Raw genomic sequence first — 20,569 nt, 5'->3', positions numbered from 1 at the left:
TTTATCAGTTCAATAATTATATTCGTGGGGTAGGGCAAGGAGAAGTTTTCTAGTTCCTCTTCAAGGTACGTAAGCAAGTCATGGACAGGGACTCTGGTAAACAGGGTTGTGATATCAAAGCTCACAAGGGTAAAGTAGTGTGAAACATTTAATTCCTTGAACCTTGCACTAAAGTCAACATTATTTTTAATATGTCCATCCGAAATCCTACCAACCTTGGGAGTTAAAAGTTTAACTAACCATTTAGAGAAGTTATATGCTGCTGAACCTACTGAACTTATAATAGGACGAACTGGGTTCCCTGGTTTATAAGTCTTGATCAAACCATAAAGATACGGTAGAGTTGTGGACCTCGTTGACAAGTGTTTAATTAGGTCATCATTTCCCTTCAGTAATGTTTTAAGAGGTTTATTGAAGTGGCTATTGCTTTGGTCAGTGGGGTTCCTAACGAGTGGTTCGTACGTTTCATTATCACTCAATAAATGCGCAACAATACCTGATTGAACCCCCATGTCTACTTCATTATTACTGTTATATCAATCAAACTGCAGTCAGCGATTGCAACCACTTGGCCTTGTGTACCTGTTTTATCTAAAATAACAAATAAGCCTGATTTATTCCCTCTCGAGAGATGCAAGGTCTGATCGTTACTGAACTCCTTGTATGATTTAGTGAATCTTAATGGGCAGTTGGGAACCACAGGACGGACTAAAGTCTCATATATTATCCCTTTACATATGTTAAATGTATCGGGCGTCACGTCACCATGCTTTCCTAGCACGTAAACAAATTTTGCCATGTTTACATAATTAACATCTCCAGTTGTTGGCGCGAAGCTTAATACAAACCCTAGTGCTGACTGCTGGTCACTAAATACAAACCCTAGTGCTGCCTGCTGGTCACTACTTAATACAAACCCTAGTGCTGCCTGCTCGTCACTACTTAATACAAACCCTAGTGCTGCCTGTTGTGGACCTCGTTGACAAGTGTTTAATTAGGTCATCATTTCCCTTCAGTAATGTTTTAAGAGGTTTATTGAAGTGGCTATTGCTTTGGTCAGTGGGGTTCCTAACGAGTGGTTCGTACGTTTCATTATCACTCAATAAATGCGCAACAATACCTGATTGAACCCCCATGTCTACTTCATTATTACTGTTATATCAATCAAACTGCAGTCAGCGATTGCAACCACTTGGCCTTGTGTACCTGTTTTATCTAAAATAACAAATAAGCCTGATTTATTCCCTCTCGAGAGATGCAAGGTCTGATCGTTACTGAACTCCTTGTATGATTTAGTGAATCTTAATGGGCAGTTGGGAACCACAGGACGGACTAAAGTCTCATATATTATCCCTTTACATATGTTAAATGTATCGGGCGTCACGTCACCATGCTTTCCTAGCACGTAAACAAATTTTGCCATGTTTACATAATTAACATCTCCAGTTGTTGGCGCGAAGCTTAATACAAACCCTAGTGCTGACTGCTGGTCACTAAATACAAACCCTAGTGCTGCCTGCTGGTCACTACTTAATACAAACCCTAGTGCTGCCTGCTCGTCACTACTTAATACAAACCCTAGTGCTGCCTGCTCGTCACTACTTAATACAAACCCTAGTGCTGCCTGCTGGTCACTACTTAATACAAACCCTAGTGCTGCCTGCTGGTCACTACTTAATACAAACCCTAGTGCTGCCTGCTGGTCACTACTTAATACAAACCCTTGGGCTGCCTGCTGGTCACTACTTAATACAAACCCTAGGGCTGCCTGCTGGTCACTACTTAATACAAACCCTAGTGCTGCCTGCTGGTCACTACTTAATACAAACCCTAGTGCTGCCTGCTGGTCACTACTTAATACAAACCCTTGGGCTGCCTGCTGGTCACTACTTAATACAAACCCTAGGGCTGCCTGCTGGTCACTACTTATTACAAACCCTAGTGCTGCCTGCTGGTCACTACTTAATACAAACCCTAGGGCTGCCTGCTGGTCACTACTTAATACAAACCCTAGGGCTGCCTGCTGGTCACTACTTATTACAAACCCTAGTGCTGCCTGCTGGTCACTACTTATTACAAACCCTAGGGCTGCCTGCTGGTCACTACTTATTACAAACCCTAGTGCTGCCTGCTGGTCACTACTTATTACAAACCCTAGTGCTGCCTGCTGGTCACTACTTAATACAAACCCTAGTGCTGCCTGCTGGTCACTACTTATTACAAACCCTAGTGCTGCCTGCTGGTCACTACTTATTACAAACCCTAGGGCTGCCTGCTGGTCACTACTTATTACAAACCCTAGGGCTGCCTGCTGGTCACTACTTATTACAAACCCTAGTGCTGCCTGCTGGTCACTACTTATTACAAACCCTAGGGCTGCCTGCTGGTCACTACTTATTACAAACCCTAGGGCTGCCTGCTGGTCACTACTTAATACAAACCCTAGGGCTGCCTGCTGGTCACTACTTATTACAAACCCTAGTGCTGCCTGCTGGTCACTACTTAATACAAACCCTAGGGCTGCCTGCTGGTCACTACTTAATACAAACCCAAGGGCTGCCTGCTGGTCACTACTTATTACAAACCCTAGTGCTGCCTGCTGGTCACTACTTAATTCCTTGCTAGACAAGTTCATTACATACTCTGATTTGCATGTGTGGTCCAGCCACTCTGTTCTATGAGATTATTTAACTTCCTCTTATGCATACGTTCAGTGTTCTCTCTGACTCTTCTAAGCTCATATATATATATATATTTGTAACCACGAACAAGTGGTATTTAATCAATAACAACACTGCGGCAAGCAGGAGTTCGATCCTCCGGCTAACCCTCAGTGTTGTTATTGATTAAATACCAGTTGTTCGTGGTTACAACAATATGTATACTGCTTGCGGAGACTAGTACATCGATCTGAGGCAACTACCCCATCGTATGTTCTCGCAACATGAAGCAAACCTAGTTCGCTAGGCTAAAGTTGTTTGTAGGACTATATGGTCCAGTGGCTTAGAGCGTCGTGAATTATCGCTCGCCATGAGGCGGGCTAAAACAACACGAGTTCGATCCTCCGGCTAGCCGCAGTGTTATACACATATATATATATATATATATATATATATATATATATATATATATATATATATATATATATATATATATATATATAAGTATCTTAGGGACAAGATTGGAGCCCAGGACCAAAAATTCATTGACGGAGCAATGATCTGGGATAATCTAACGGGCTCAGAAACCAGACCTGCTCCCCCCAACAACTACAAACATTCGCACTGGGATGGTCCAATAGTGGAAAATATAGCCTCAACGATGCTTCAGAGTGTGTCAGGGAAGGATAGAGCCCGCCTGCTGGCAGTGAGAGCCCCTCATGCTGGGGACTTTCTGTTGGCTGTTCCCAACTCCAGCCTTGGCACACGCCTCGACCCACAGACCATCCGCATCGGTGTTGCCCTTCGACTTGCCGCCCCTATTCTCGCCGAACACAGGTGTATTTGTGGCAGTGAAGCAGCAGACCGATTCGGGTACCATGGTCTTGTGTGCCGTAAATCCGAGGGAAAGATTGCAAGACATGAGGAGGTTAATAACATTATCAAGAGGAGCCTCACAACAGCTGGATGCCCAGCAGTAAGGGAGCCACCCCAACTATGCAGATCTGATGGCAGCCAGAAGCGTCCAGATGGTATCACCCTTCAAGCCTGGACAGATGGGAAGCAGGTGGTGTGGGACTATACATGTGCATCTACCTTGGCTGATACCTATCTCCAATACACCAGGGAGGAAGGAGGGGCAGCTGCCAGCTTTAGGGTGTCCCAAAAGTCTAGAAAATATGGAGAACTTGCCCATCATTATATGTTTGTTCCCATAGGCTCAGAGACCCTTGGCTCATGGGGAGAGTGCATCTAATTTCCTTAAGGAGCTGGGAAAAAGACTCATCAGGGTAACTAGGGATCCCAGGGCAGCTAGTTTTCTGTTCCAGCGGCTCAGCGCGGCTGTTCAAAGGGGTAATGCATGCTGCATTTTGGGCACACGCCCCAGCTCTGAGGAGCTGGATGAGATTTTCGCCTTATAATCGGTGATACACACGTAACAACATGTATATATATATATATATATATATATATATATATATATATATATATATATATATATATATATATGCCACCTTTATATCAACAATGTATCTCTTAAATCTTCTGTGCCATATTATGTAATAAAATATTCCTATTGGTAAAAAAAAATAGTTTAAAAGATGGGGTGGTAGGGGAAGTGGAATATTCAAATGGCTTCAGGAAGAAATCCAAATATTCTTCCTTGAAGCCTTTTTATCCACTTCTCCGAGGCTATGGGTCCCACAATTTACACCAGAGGTGGACCCAATCCTATATATATATATATATATATATATATATATATATATATATATATATATATATATATATATTATTCAGTGTTTTTCCCTCTATATATTCGTTTTTTCTATCTATTAGTTAGCGCTGTGCATCCATGATTTTTATTTCGTCTGTGAGCCCTTCCATCTCCTATTACTAACGTCGCCTACTTTTTATTCGAATATTCCTTTGCATGTTATTTAGTCAACCTTCTCAGTTTCATCAATTATTTCTGCTTCACCTCCCGCTCCTTTTCTCTCACCTCTTTTCTCCTTTCCTGCAAAAATAAGTTTAAACTTTGTTGTTATTTATGAGAATACGGTTTTACTGAAAAATATTCACGGTGATATTTCAATAAGTTTCATATGAGAGAAGTCCAAAAGTGGGAGGTTGACACGAAAAAAGAAAGCTGGCATCAGGTACAGTGGGCTCCAAAACCTGGTGGTCCTTGGTCGGAGACCGACATGGTTATTCACCTGATGAAATTATTCCACCTCTATATCAACAGGATGGGACCATCTCTACTAGCAGTCAGGAGAAAGCTGACCTCTTTGCCAACACTTTATTGTCAAGATTCAAGTTCCTGATCCAGCAAGAAATCCTTGGCAAAGTTGTCAGTGGTGACTAAGGCAGGATGAGTAGATGTGCAGACCAGCTATCATAACCTCTCTCATCTTTCAGCACTGCCTAGCAGTGTAGCCTTCTCTGTGGAAAGAGGTAAATGTAGTCCCTGTCCAAAGTCAGCTATTTAGTAGCGCTGAATATTACTGGTGCTTTCGACCGAGTATGGCACTAGACACTTTTGGCAAAACTGCAAGCACCGGGACTTACAGGCTCTACACTATGTCTCCTCAGTGATTACCTTCAAGGTAGATTTATAAGCGTAGTTCTTAACGGGACAGAGTCAGCTAGGCATCTTATTGGTGCAAGTATTCCACAGGGAAGTGTGCTTGGGTCAATGATCTTCATCGCATCCCAGAAACCCATGCATATGCAGACGACTGTACTCTGACATTTATTTATCCATGAGAGGAAATGTCAGCTACTAGATCTAACTTACATCAGTTACCAGCTTATATCTATACGAAGCTGGGAAAAACAATGGCAGGTCACATTTGCTCCTGAGAAAAGACAAATATGATGGTTTCTAGGCACCATGATGGTAATGCTGGAGCAGTGGTAAGAATGAATGGGAGTGTGTGGTAACCGGAGACGAAGTTGATGTCCTTGGGGTGAAATTTGACACTATGGCCGTTTTGCAAACAAAACGGCCATGAAGTTTATAGCACATCGAGTATCTCGCAGCTGCTAGACTGTAGAGGCTGCAAGATTCTGTACGAGGCACAAGTACGCTCACACCTTGAGCATGTTCCACTTTCTTGGATTACCTTCCCCCCACCTCCACTCCGAGGACAGTGGGAAGCGAGCTTCTACACAACAAGATGGGCAGCAAGCAGCAACTTCACTCCAACTGTACCCTTCTCCAGAACATCACTTCCTCTGAGATCATTTATTTTCAGGATGACCCGAGTCTGGAGTATATTCATATAGCATAATATCATCGAAATAAAGACAGTTGATCAAATGAAATTATCTGCCCATAGATGGCTCCAACTTCATCCTGTTCCATATTTGTATGTTTCAGAGCAATAAAAAGTCTTTCAAACCAGCTGATGTAGGTAACAGCTCTCAACTTGAAAATAAAATTAGGAATCCTTAGCCTAACCATGTAAAACCCTATGTAAAAGAGACACACAGAGTGAGAGTGAGAGAGAGAGAGAGACAGAGAGAGAGAGAGAAGGAAGGGAGGCCTCTGTGTTGCTCACTTACGTGCCATGACGGGTGTCAAGCGTTCTTGCCTTCGCTGCCCAGCCCGAGGCAAGGCTTTCTTGATGTATACCAAGCTAGTGCTGATACCTGGCCGCATGCCCACATAGCCAGCATTAATTCTAAGAGATCGTAATTACTAGAAAGCAAGCATTTCCGCGTCTTTAAGAAGGAAACCTCCGAGGCTTCCATAGTTATGAAACCTATAGTTGAATACTTAACTATATCTTCATAGTATTTCTGAAGTGTCCTAGCTCAGGGTGACAGATTTCATAACCTGATGTGCAAAACCCATCCTGTGGGATGGTGTATGACAAGAAAACATAGTTATCTTTTTTCTCTCACTGTATAACCAGCACGTGAGATCCTGTGAGGGGTGATGTGATACGAGATGTTTATTTGGCTATGTAGACTGGCAGAGTTGATAATTTTTACCTTTACAGCTCTCCAATACATATATTTTGTAAATAAAAATAACGGACGAAGAACCAACAGTACCAGCGTAACTTATACATGAAGATGGAACAGACTTGACTTACTTGAGGTATGGAGGCTGGCCCTAGCAAAGGCCTCTCCTAGCAAGCTAGGGTCTGGGAGCAAACCCTCGTGTTTAAAGATGACTGGTTACCTGAAAATATAGGTTAAATGAGAGTTTTGTGGGTCAAAGACAAAATTAATAATTAATTCCTATTTTATATCAGGTTACAAACAATATCAGTCACTAATTTTTTAAGGAACTTTATATACTACCTCTTTGGGGGATTTTCACTAACCCCCCTCCCCCCCCCGATCAAACCCTTGCTAAATGTATACTGCGCTGGTTGGTACAGACAAACTGATCACCAGTCCGTCACAACACATTTTCCTGCGTTTAGAGACAATAGAGCAGCTCCGGATTTGCCTCTACACACCTAAATAGGCAGCGCCAGAGAGCTATTTTGATGGTACAGGGTGGTAAACTACACTTGTGTTGACACACTGTCTTGTGCCAAGTTACAGGATGGTACAGCCGGACCGTCTGATGGCAGTGGCTTTATTGACTTATCCCGGGTTAATAACCCGCAGAGTTAATGAGCCGAATAAAATCGTCTTTTTTCCCTCCGTTTAATAATCATCAGTGCCCGTTCCCGCTCTGTTTGCTGAACGTGCCTGAAAGATATTCCGATATGTGTAATAAATATCGTTCCCAAAGGCAACGATCTGATATAGTATTCTCCAATAATTTCGATTATTTAATTATGATTTAAGCCTTCCTGAATTGATAATAAAACTTAAATCCCCAGATGAAGTGTTAGTGTTGACATTTTAAATTAAACTAGCTCCCCAGTTCCAGCAGTTTGTTTACATCATGATATTCTAAATAGCTGCTTAAAGCCTCGCTGGAAGGTCTCACCTCCTGTAGGAAAATTTCCTTTATGACGACGTTTCAATCCATCCTGGACCATTGTCAAGTCCTAGACCAATGTGAGTTGACGTTTCGGTTCCATATGGACAGTAACGTCATAAGGTTCCTCTCCAAATTGCGAGATTTTTGGTAGTTTGTTCCAGCCACAGTTCCGGGACGTTTTTCATTCACTTCTTCAGATAGCACACACACTAAGGTAGCTGCACACTGCTGCTGTTCTAAATTATATTCACCAAAGTTCCAGCGTCTTAGTGTTGCGGTTCAGAAGGGCAATGCCCGTTTTATCCTGGGTACGTGCCCCAACCGAGGCGCTCCATGACATACTGGAAATGCAACTGTTAACAAACTCACATGTGTACGTGTTTCTTTTGTATTTTATAACAAAACATCTATGTACCATCACCGTATAATTTAACCTTATTTCCTCATAAATTATACATACATGCACATTTATAAAAAATTATAGAACATTCAAACAGCATCGAGAACAAATCTTAATATTTTTTCCTTGGAAATTTTTATACAAAAAAAAATATATATATATATATCTTGTTCGACAGCTTCCTCGCTCGTTCGCTTGTTTGTTTGTTTTGATTGTTATGTTAGTCTCGTCAATCACTCGGTACAAGTGTAACCAGTCATCGAAGATAACTGCACACAACACAGCTCTCCACAGACTTACGCTACACAAACGCATTTGTCCCCTCACAACAGAGCCACACCGCCAGCTCTCACGAACAGTGACGGCAAGGCGGAGGGGACTGTACAGGGAGGGCGGGGGAGGGAGGGAGGGGGAGAGAGAGAGCGAGAGAGAGAGAGAGAGAGCGAGAGAGCGAGAGAGAGAGAGAGAGAGAGAGAGAGAGAGAGAGAGAGAGAGAGAGAGCTACGCTCCTGGTTTCCTATATTCAATAACTCTGTGATAACTTTCAAGTCCTTTGTTATTGGTCATTCCCATGACACTCCCGTGTACTAGATGTACCGTGGTAGCTGTGTGACCTGTGTGACCCTAGCCACGAGGAGAGGGGAGCATATGACGACGTTTCGGTCCGAGTTGGACCAAAAGTGAGGGAACCAGTGTGTATATATATATATATGTATATATATATATATATATATATATATATATATATATATGTATATATATATATATATATATATATATATATATGTCATGCCGAATAGGTAAAACTGGTCAGTTAGCAAGAACTTATATAAATTTAAGTCCTTTCTAAAATTTTCTTATACCTTTAAAGATACATTTTTTTCATTTATGTTAATATAAAAATTAATAATTTGGTACCAAAATAACCTTAGAAAACTTACCTAATCTTATTCTAACAAGCGCAGTTTAATTTAGCCTAATCCAACTAAATATATTTTAGATAAATTTACAAAAATTTAATAATAAGCAAACGCAGTGAAATAAATTTTTTTTAGTTAGGTTCAGAATTTTTGCGAAATTACTGCATACACAAATTTTCGCTTGCCTTATTCGGCAAGAAGAGTGTTGCTATTTAAACCAAAGTAGCAAGTTTTACTTATTCGGCACGACGTATATTAGTGTGTTAGTGTGACTTTGTAAATGGCCCAAGTCGGACCGAAACGTCGTGGTAAACGTCTCTCTCCTATGTGCGGGTTATTTGTGTATTGTTCTAGTCACGGTATTGTGCCTTTTTCTTCTTGCTGTAACATCAACATTATCACAAACCAATACACTGCAACTAACCTCCCTCAAGACACTTGAGAGCTGTAAGTCGACCATCACCAAGTAGGTCCAAAACCTGGACATCCCGAGTAGGACCAGGACCTGAGCATCCCCAGGAGGTCTAGGACCTGAACATCCCCAGGAGCTCCAGGACCTGAACATCCCCAGTAGGTCTAGGACCTAAACATCCTCAGTTGGTCCAGGACCTGAACTTCACCAGTAGATCCAGAACGTGAACATCCCCAGTAGGTCCAGGACCTGGACATGAACAACACCTGAGAAGTTTCATGCCCAAGAAATATACCCAACACTCTCAAGACAGGGAATAGCTGAGAGTCAACGCTATCTCAATAAAGCTTAAGATCGATCGGACAGATCGTTGTAGAGATCCTCAAGGTCCACAAAAACCATCCAGAAATACAATTAAAATTTTCAGATACAGCAAAAGTTTTTTTTTCTCATTTTTTTTTTTTTGTACTCGCTTGTTTGTGAGTGTGTGTGTCTCACTCTTCTTACTGCTGCCTCTTCCAGGCAGCAACTGCTCCTCCTCTTCTCATAACCTTAGCGCAAGGTATTGCATCTCTGTTGACTTTCCTTTGTTACCTTTCCTCTCTGTTGCATCCAAGGATTTCCTTTGATGAAATATGGTTTCTCGCTTCTCCACCTTCTATGTCTCTCTCTTAATGTTTATTTCCAAAAGTTATATAAAATTGGAGACATAACTGTCTCCGTGACATCGTTTGTGCTTAAGGTAAATATCAGGTCAGTTCTTGCCTCTTTCACTCTCTGCCTTCCTCCTCTAATTAACTTCCCCGAACTCATTCACTCTCTTTTTACACAGGGTTTTACAAGGTTAGGTTAAGGGCTCCTATGTTTATTTACAAGCTAAGATCTGTTACCTACATCAGCTCACTATCAGACATACAAATAGGGAACAGGATGAAGTTGCAGCTGTCTGTGGGCCAGCGATTTAATTTGGTTAACTGACTATTTCGTTGTCATTAGCTTGCTCACTCCCTCCCTCCTCCCCCCCCTCCCTCTCCCACTCCCTCTCCCTCTCCCTCTCCCTCTCCCTCTCTCCCTCTCTCTCCCTCTCTCTCCCTCTCTCTCCCTCTCTCTCCCTCTCTCTCCCTCTCTCTCCCTCTCTCTCCCTCTCTGTTCCTAGTACGTTAACAAAGTTTTCCATCACCTCCATCGTCTTAAACTTACAGGTTTCCAGTTCTCCGTGTGGCTCCAAATTCTCTTGGTCTATTGGCTTGTGGTTGAAATGTGCCATGATTACCAGCACGTCTCTGGTCATTACTTGAAATTCTTATTTATGTGTGTACTCACCTAGTTGTGGTTGCAGGGGTCGAGTCCCAGCTCCTGGCCCGGCCTCTTCACTGGCCGCTTCTAGGTCCCTCTTCCTGCTCTATTAGCTTCATCATACCTCTTCTTAAAGCTACATATGGATCCTGCTTCCACTACATCACTTCCCGGACTATTCCACTTCCTGACAACTCTGTAACTTAAGAAATACTTCCTAACATCCCTGTGATTCATCCGAGTCTTCAACTTACAACTGTGGCCCCGTGTTGCTGTGTCCCATCTCTGGAACATTCTGTTTGTGTCCACCTTGTCGATTCCTCTCAGTATTGTATATGTCGTTATCATATTCCCCCATCTCTCCTATCCTCGTGTCGTCAGGTCGATTTCCCTTTACCTCTCCTCGTATTACATATCCCTTACCTCCTGGACTAGTCTTGTTGCAAACCTTTGCACTTTCTCTAGTTTCCTTACGTGCTTGGCTAGGTGTGGGTTCCAGACTGGTGCCGCATACTCCAATATAGGCTTAACGTACACGGTGTACAGGGTCCTGAACGATTCTTTAAGATTCCGGAATGCTGTTCTTAGGTTTTACTGGTCAACAATTTTTTAAAAGTTGTATGCTTCTTATATGAGATTAGTTAATTCTTATGTATTTTCATGTCCTGAATCAAAATATCACCTTGAAAAATGGTTATTCGCTATAGATTTAAAGATACGAGACATGTAATATTTGAGTATAGTAAAGTAACGTACAATATGTGTCAGAATGTTTTAAACTAATCCGTACCTACTCTTTGCCTTATTGCTTGACGCTTATAGTGGGCTGAAGAATTCTCTCTTGCCAATGTCTAGCAATAGTCTGCAAGCATGTTTGTGCCCTATTTGCCCTGCTACCATTTTTCCATGGGTAAAATATCTTGGTGAAACCTTTCACCATGTTCGTCACTAACTGCCCCACAGTTGTACAAGAATGGTATACAAAACCGACAAGATGAAAACTGAGACACATGTGCAACATCTGGGTATCTTTATTGTAGACGTTTCGCCATCCAGTGGCTTTATCAATACAAATTCTAGGCCATAATTTGAAGACGGTAGAACTATATACAAAAGATGAAGTAATCAGTCCCTCAGCCTTGGAGTTAGTGTGGAGTTGTCTACTACAACTTACCCATCCCTTTGAGTATGACCTACTTCCACTGGGAAATCCCGCCTACCAGTGACTATGCCCTCGTAAGCTTCCCGTCCCTTTCCACCTGACGTTAGTATATAAGCGCCAGCCTCAAGAATCTTCACGACAACGGTGCTCTTCACACCAACTTCAAGGTTGAGGGACTGATTACCTCATCTTTTGTATATAGTTCTACTGTCTTCAAATTATGTCCTAGAATCTGTATTGATAAAGTCACTGGATGGTGAAACGTCTAAAATAAAGATACCCAGATCTTGCACATGTGTCTCAATACCCCACAGTTCACTGGAAAAGTCTAAATGCGAGTCCATAAAGTAGATTTTAAGTGACATGTTACATCCCATGTTCTTTTAAGCCTTGATGAGGTTTTCCACCAAATCTTAATAATTTGCATTCCCTTCTGTTTCCGAGAAAACCTTTCATCACTATCTTGAATGCTTCCCAAGCAGCTTTCTCCTTCCCATGAAGGTCTGATTCACAGTCACCATATTTAAGAAACTCTCGAATCTGAGGGCCATTTTAAGACTCCCTCTCTTAACTTACAGTCGCTCAGTGAGGGGAATTTTGATGTTAAATACTTGAATCTCTGACCGGATTTGTCGATAGCTTTTACAAAGCTTCTCATGAGCCCCAGTTTTGTGTGTAAGGGTGGTAGCAAAATTTTATTGGGTTCAATGAGAGGTGGATGTTGAACATTGTTCATCCCAGGCTTCAATGATTGACGAGGTGGCCAGTCTCTCCTGATGTAGTGGGAACCTCTTGCACGGCTGTCCCATGCATATCAATAGCTTGCTCAGTGAATATTATAAGTTTAAAAAGTGTTTGACTAAGAAAATCACCTACCTTTCACCTCAAAATATAAACGTGTACATCACAACCACCTTCTATGACTACTGGAACAATAATAACGGCCAGTGAGACTGAGTGTGGTAAGAAACACACTGCCACAAACCTGTTGGAACCTGTTGTGACACGTAGGTGTATATTGAAAAGTAGAGCTAACAAACAATTTTAACTATGATATTCATTATCAGTGACCTAAAATTAGTTGGAAATTGCTAATCTGGTCTCGAAAGCAATTTGGTTGCTGACCAGTGAATTTGCTAGGCGCCCATATGCTGCAGCAGTTATTTGGTTGATGTGCACCCCAGGAGATGTGCCCGGTGTTATATTCACTCCAAGATCCTTTTCCTTGGGCGAGGTTTGTAGTCTCTGGCCCCCAAGACTGTACTCCGCCTGTGGTCTTCTTTGCCCTTCCCCACTCTTCGTGACTTTGCACTTGGTGGGGTTGAACCCCAGGAGCCAGTTGCTAGACCAGGCCTATGTCAGTAGTATCAGTTACCAGTGTCAGTAGTATGTGACTCATACCAACCGTTACTGATTCACTGTCTTTATGTGATCACTGACCGATATTGAGTCATTGGATGAAGTTTGAATGACCACTGGATGATATTTGAATGCTGCTTGCCCTCCGGGAATGATACAGCAGTTCAAGTAGAGACGTCAGAGAGAGAGAGAGAGGTCAGGCTAGGTGCTCCTCCTATAGTACCCATAATTATAAGTTACCAGCCATCCGAAGTGTGTGTTTTTACCCAATTCCAGCATTCGAACCCCACACGACACCTGCAGCCTGTCCAGCTGTGTGTGCGCGCGCGCGTGTGTGTATGTGTGTGTGTGTATGTGTGTGTGTGTGTGTGTGTATGTGCGTGTGTGTGTGTGTGTGTGTGTGTGTGTGTGTGTGTGTGTGTGTACGTAATTATATACTTTCCTAATTGTATTCACCAAATTGTGGTTGAAGAGTTCTAATCCCAGCTCCTGGCCCTGCCTCTACCCTGCCTGCCTGAGCGCTAGCATCGTCAGGTTTAGGCTTTCAGTTCTCCTCTAACTGTCGACTCTGTCCAGCTACATATTCCATTTACTTCACTATCTCTAGTTCCTTCTCCCATAGTTCTCCACTTAGAAATTACCTCATGCCTGCATAGTCTCCTCTTTTAAAGTCAGTTTGTCCCTTCCTTCAGGCATTGCATTTCTCTCCACGTTCTCTTCCATAAGGTAACCTAACCTCAGTACTGCGTGACCACTGGCACTTAGGGTGAACAAAAAGTCCAGTCTCACTGGTTCATCGTCACCTCTCTCTCAAGTTATATCCTTGGCATGTTGACTCGAAGTTTTTCACTGCCAGATCCAACAATTTAGCTCTCCATGTATTCAGTCTTCGTGTGTCTCCAGACTTTACCAGTCTCTTTTCTTATAGTTGATACCTCCCAAGTGGATGTCTCCTATGTGGGCTCCTCTAGCCACCTCCACTATGGCGTCCACCATCGCCTTATTGACTCTAGTGTTCTCATCATATTCCTATCTTGGTCTCAGAGTATGTAGTTTAGTTGTAAGTTGTACAAGCACTGCTATCACCACCTTGGGTTCCCAGTTGTGTGTATTATGTAGTCACTTAACCATTCTTCATTTATTCCACTCATCTCTTCAAAAATCCACTGGTTCTGATTAACACTGCCATTCCTCCACAACCTCTGTTTCCTCTGTTCTTTCTCATTATCAGATATTCTTTCGGGAAGATTGCATCTGTTATCTCCATGCACTGGGTCTCTGTCACTGACAGTGTCTGGTGATGCCTCCTCTATCCTATCCCCTCTTCATTCATCCTCATTTCTTATCCCATTTTCATACAGCACATGCTTCTCTTTGTGTAATTGTGCTCTGATTTTCTTGTTCCTGTTCTCCTAGAGGCTGAGAGTAAGAGTAGGGGCTGGTTGTGTGGGTGGATCTTTCACTGTAAGGAGACATGGAGATGGGGGAAGGAGAATGGGGAGGGAGGGGAACAGATGGAAGAGTGGTTTGGGGGTTGGGAGGGGGATTGGTTGAAGCAATCATTCTATACAGAGGTTGGGAAAGGGGTGTATGGGGTGGAGGATGGGAGTTAGGGGATGATTTGATCGGAGCTACTGTGAGTGCAAATAGTGGGTTGAGATGTGAGGGAATGTTTGGGTCTGAGCTTGGTGTCCTTCTGGAAGCTGGGCTTCTATATGTTGGAGCCGAACTTAGTGTCTCCCTGGATGTGGGGTTTCTACATGTTAGGGGTGAGCTTCGTGTCCCCCTGGATGTGGAGCTTCTACTTGTAGTTTTGTTTGCTGGTTTTCCTTCCTGTTTTAGATTACTCCTCTTTTCTCATTTGTTTCACTTGTAACGTTCTGTCAGATCTAGGTACCCATGGTATCTGTCCATTCTCCTCAACAAGCGTTTCCATCTCAAGATCTAATCTCATGTCATTGCTGATGTAAAGATCAGTTTAACCACTAAGCACATCCCAATTCTCTGAAATTTGCCACCTCATGCACAATGGCCTTATCATCTGTCTGTTTAATAATATTACAAATCTTCCTTGCATCCATTAATCATGCATCACGAGTTGCAGTCCCTTCCACCTCCTTGCCTTCTCCCATTTCCTTTCCTCCAGAGTTCGTTATTTTTGTTATCAGTTCCTTTGCTGCATCCCATATTATCTCTTCTTTACCAGACAGCACTTCTGCAAAGGTACCTTTTCTTCCCTCTGCCCTTCATCCTGTCTCCTCGCCTGTTATACTAACTACTTAGTACTATCTCTACCTCACACCAGCTACTCTTCCATTTCCTTTATTTCCATCTTCAGCTTTTCCAGAATTTTACCCAGGCTGTGTACCTTTTCCTCAGCAGCAACAGCCCTTCTCCCTTGTACCTCTCCTGCCTACAATACTTCATCTTTTCCTTAATCTTTATGTGAAGATCGAGAAGATTTCTTCACCCCATACTTCATCCATCATCTGTTTGAATCCAGCCAATAACATTTACCTCTTCACAGATTTCCTGACTCCGGCTCTTCATCTTCCATTTCCCACTTATCTGGCTTTGGTTACCCATTCCTTCACTCTGAGTTTTCCCAACTGCGTTGAATTATGTCCACTACCTTCAGTGAGCAAACCACTACTCCCTGTCCTAGTCTTTGATAGGGTAATGAGTTCTGTACAGTCAGTTGGTGCAAAAATATCCTGGAGCTGTGTGTACTCACCTAGTTAAGGTTGCAGGGGTCGAGTCCTAGCTCCTGGCCCCGCATCTTCACTGGTCGCTAATAGATCATTCTCCCTGAACCGTGAGCTTTATCATACCTCTGCTGTGTGTGTGTGTGTGTGTGTGTGTGTGTGTGTGTGTGTGTGTGTGTGTGTGTGTGTGTGTGTGTGGGAATTTCATTAGTTTCTAATTTACAAATATGCCCTCGTGTACCACTTTTCTTGAACAGTCTCTGTACATGCTATCAGGTCCTCTGAGTATTTTGCATGTCATAATCATGTCTCCCTTTGTTCTTCTATCCTCTAATGCTGCCATGTTCAGCTCCTTTAACTTCTTTTTATTGTTCATTCTCCTTAGTCCTGCATCCTCCAAGATGGTTCTGACATGTCGAATAAAGGGGTCATGAATAATCTTCTTGAGTATTCTGAAAGCTTATCTTAGATTTGTGAAATGAACAACTGCAAAGAGTATTCACTTGATGTGCATCTCAGGAGATATGCTCGGTATTATGCTATTCCCAGGTCTTCCCTCCTGTGTGATGCTTGCAGCCTCCTTTCCCCGTGTTCATATTCATCTTCCGGCCTTCTTCCCCTTTCCCCTATTTTCATAACTCTGCATTTGATGGAGTTGAATTCCTGTAGCCACTTACCTGACTAATCCTGAAGTTTGTTTAGATCCATCTTTACTTGTCCTCATCAGTTTTTGCAATCTTCAGTTGTACATCTGCAAACAGAGATGTATCCATCTCTTTTGTTTTATTATTCTCATATATAAAAAAATTGTGATTACCATTACTGAGCGTTGTGGAACCCAACTTGTTACACTTGCCCATTCTGACACCTCTTTTAGGAAAATCACAGTTTTCTTTTCATAACATACTCTTTGATAAATTGTAGTGCATCCCCTATTATACCCATCTGCTCTTGAAGATTTTCGTCCCAGTCTCCCGTGACGTAATGTGTCTAAAGCGTTCATGCATTAAAGGAAAATGAAGGCCACTCATCCCTCGTTCTCTTACCCTTGTCTCTTGTGAGACAGGATTTATCATCTCTAAACCTGTGCTGGTGGTTGCTTGTAAAATCATAACTCTCCAGGTGTATCACTCCTCCCGTTGATTATCTTTACCTTACAAAGTTTGCATGCCAACGATTCTGGCCTGAAAATTAACGTTTTTTTCCTAAATATTCGGACTACATCTACCATCTTTCTGATCTCTGCGAATGGCCCTGTATTTACCGATTCATTGAAGCGTTTAGCTAGTGGTTCGGACAGTGCCTCTACACCCTCTAGTAGAAACCATTATAAAGCCATCATGGCTCTACTTTTAAACGAGGACAAGGAGGAAAAAGGATGTGGACTGAGTTAAGTTATTGCTCAGTTAGGGAGAGAAAAGGTGGCTCTAGATATAGATCTACTGAAAGATGGGCAGGGGGTGAGCCTTGAGAGATTCTGGAGGCTGGGTGTTCCATCATGGCACAGGCCTCTTTCCCCAGCTACTTCTCTTAGCTGTATAATAATCTATTTCTTCAAGTACATAATGCAACTTATACAGACCTAGCTGCCATCAATAACATACTTTATAGAAAGCCTTTAGTTATACAGAGCAAAACGTTCTTCAGCTTTTCCCCTCAATTTGTGTTCTGTCCCACTCAAGGTACACATGGTGGTGTCTTGTTTTAATCCCCAAGAAAGTTTTCCTTTCCAAAGTCGTGCTTCGAGGTGCTCCTTACCAGACAAGTTGGTAAGACTGAACCTTGTTGATCTCGAAAGTACTTCACGATTATCTGAAATCTTTCGTCTTCCTTAATTTCCCATTTCCTCCTGTACACTCAGTGAATGCTGTAATATCTTGTTCCTCCTCTTCTGTACGCTCAATGATCAATATCATCTTTTGTTTCACCTCCCATCTTCCTCCAGACCTAGCAGTTCCCACATACGAAGGCCGTCAGAGTCCGTGTGTGTGTTTTATTTATTTAATCAGGGAAAGCACTAACCTCGCAGGAGTCATATAGCACCAGGTCAATGGAAGGTGTCAGGTTCGATTCAAAGATAAGATAAATTCAATTTCTTGGATCAAAAGGCCGTCATAAGCATCATTGCACCTCCCTTAAGGTGTGTGTGTGTGTGTGTGTGTGTACTCACCTAGTTGCGTTAACCTAACTGTGGTTGCAGGGGTCAATTCACAGCTCCTGGCCCCGCCTCTTCACTGATCGCCACTAAGTCCACTCCGACTCCATGAGCTGTATTATACCTCTTCTTAAAACTATGTATGGATCCTGCCTCCACTGTCACTTTCCAGACTATTCCACTCCCTGACAACTCTGACTGAAGAAATACTTCCTAACATCCCTGTGACTCATCTGAGCCTTCAACTTCCAATTGTGACCCCTTGTTGCTGTGTTCCATCTCCAGAACATCCTGCCTTTGTCCACCTTGTCAATTCTCCACAGTATTTTGTACATTGTTATCATGTTCCCTCCTATCTCTCCTGTTCTCCAGTGTCGTCAGGTCAATTTCCCTTAATCTTTCTCGGAACTAGTCTTGTTGCAAACCTTTACACATTCTCTTAATTTCTTGACGCGCTTGACCAGGTGTGGGTTCCAAACTGGTGCTGCATACTCCAATATGGGCCTGACGTACACGATGTACAGTTTTGAACCATTCCTTACTAAGGTGTCGGAATGCTATTCTAAGGTTTGCCAGGCGCCCATATGCTGCAGCAGTTATTTGGTCGATTTGCGACTCAGGAGATATGCTCGGTATTATCCTCACCCCAAAATCCTTTTCCGTGAGTGAGGTTTGCAGTCTTTGGCCACCTAGCCTGCAACTCTGTCTGTGGTCTTCTTTGCCCTTCTCCGATCTTCATGACTTTGCATTTGGTGGGGTTGAACTCCAGGAGCCAGTTGCTGTGTGTGTGTGTGTGTGAGTAGTGTGTGTGTGTATATATATATATATATATATATATATATATATATATATATATATATATATATATATATATATATAATATATATATATATATATATATAATATATATATATACATATATATATATATACATATACATATATATACATATACATATATATATATATACATATATATATATATACATATATATACATATACATATATATATATATACATATATATACATATACATATATATATATATACATATATATACATATATATATATACATATACATATATACACATGCATGTTTTATACGTATCAATAGTGTATTTCAATATTTAATTTTACTGTACATTATTTTCTAAAATTAACTAATACTTGAAGTTAATTATGCAGTAGCGCACACGGATCTAATTACAAATTATACAAGAATTAATACAAAAAAAAATAAACATCAAAATATAATTATAACGTAATGGCGAACACAGCAGTAAGTCTGTGAAAAATAATGCTCCCATGTGTTGCAAATCTGGATTTCAATAATAAAACTGAGCTTTATTACTACGTGAGTGATGCAGGGTGCCACGGCCCCGGCTAATGTTCACTCATTCCTTTACTGTCACCTCAATTTCTGGTGAATATATCGCTGTGACTCCACAAAACTGCCTGGCTTACCACCATTAAACTAACCTGATCACCAAAGTCGCCTACAATTGGCTATTTCCGATGGCTGAAAAATGTAGTTAACGAATATGTGGCAGAGGTGCATACGTCACGGGTTGTCATGGCAACCAGCTGAGCCAGAGCAAAACAAAGTTGTGGAGAGCGTGGCACCTGGCACCCCATGGCAACCCCCACGCCCACCACCCTCACGCCCACCTCCCGACGCTCAACCCCACGATCACCTACCCACTCAAGGTGAGTCCCACGCTCCTCTTCCTGCTCCACCCTAGGCACACCTTACATCCACACACCTTTCATTCTACCACCCCTCCCCACACACCCTACTACCATACACACACCCTCCTTCCCCCACACACACCCTACTACCACACACACCCCCTCCTTCCCCACCCACATACACATACACCCTCCTTCCCCCACACACACCCTACTACCACACACACCCCCTCCTTCCCCACACACATACACCCTCCTTCCCCACACACCCTACTACCACACACACCCCCTCCTTCCCCACACACATACACCCTCCTTCCCCCACACACACCCCCTCCTTCCCCACACACATACACCCTCCTTCCCCACACTCCCTACTACCACACACACCCCCTCCTTCCCCACACACATACACCCTCCTTCCCCCACACACACCCTACTACCACACACACCCCCTCCTTCCCCACACACATACACCCTCCTTCCCCACACACCCTACTACCACACACACCCCCTCCTTCCCCACACACACACACCCTCCTTCCCCACACACACACACACACCCTCCTTCCCCCCACACACACCCTCCTTCCCCCCACACACGCACACCCTCCTTCCCCCCCACACACGCACACCCTCCTTCCCCCCCACACACATACCCTCCTTCCCCCCACACACGCACACCCTCCTTCCCCCCCCACACGCACACCCTCCTTCCCCCCCACACACATACCCTCCTTCCCCCCACACACGCACACCCTCCTTCCCCCCACACACAAACACCCTCCTTCCCCCCCACACACATACCCTCCTTCCCCTCCCACACACACCCCCTCCTTCCCCACACACACCATCC

General features: G+C 42.9%; 1 long non-coding RNA gene across 1 annotated transcript in view; it reads right to left on the bottom strand.

Annotated features, from left to right (window-relative positions):
- Positions 1-20,569, bottom strand: part of LOC138852385 (uncharacterized) — a 521,713-nt gene that overhangs the window by 437,281 nt on the left and 63,863 nt on the right. Inside the window, exon 2 of the long non-coding RNA XR_011391717.1 lies at positions 6,767-6,855. This is a non-coding gene — a long non-coding RNA (uncharacterized lncRNA). The remainder of the gene's footprint in view (positions 1-6,766; positions 6,856-20,569) is intronic.

Source organism: Cherax quadricarinatus, chromosome 7, assembly GCF_038502225.1.
Source record: "Cherax quadricarinatus isolate ZL_2023a chromosome 7, ASM3850222v1, whole genome shotgun sequence".
NCBI classification, from domain to species: domain Eukaryota; kingdom Metazoa; phylum Arthropoda; class Malacostraca; order Decapoda; family Parastacidae; genus Cherax; species Cherax quadricarinatus.
This window is presented reverse-complemented; position numbering and strand designations above follow the sequence as displayed.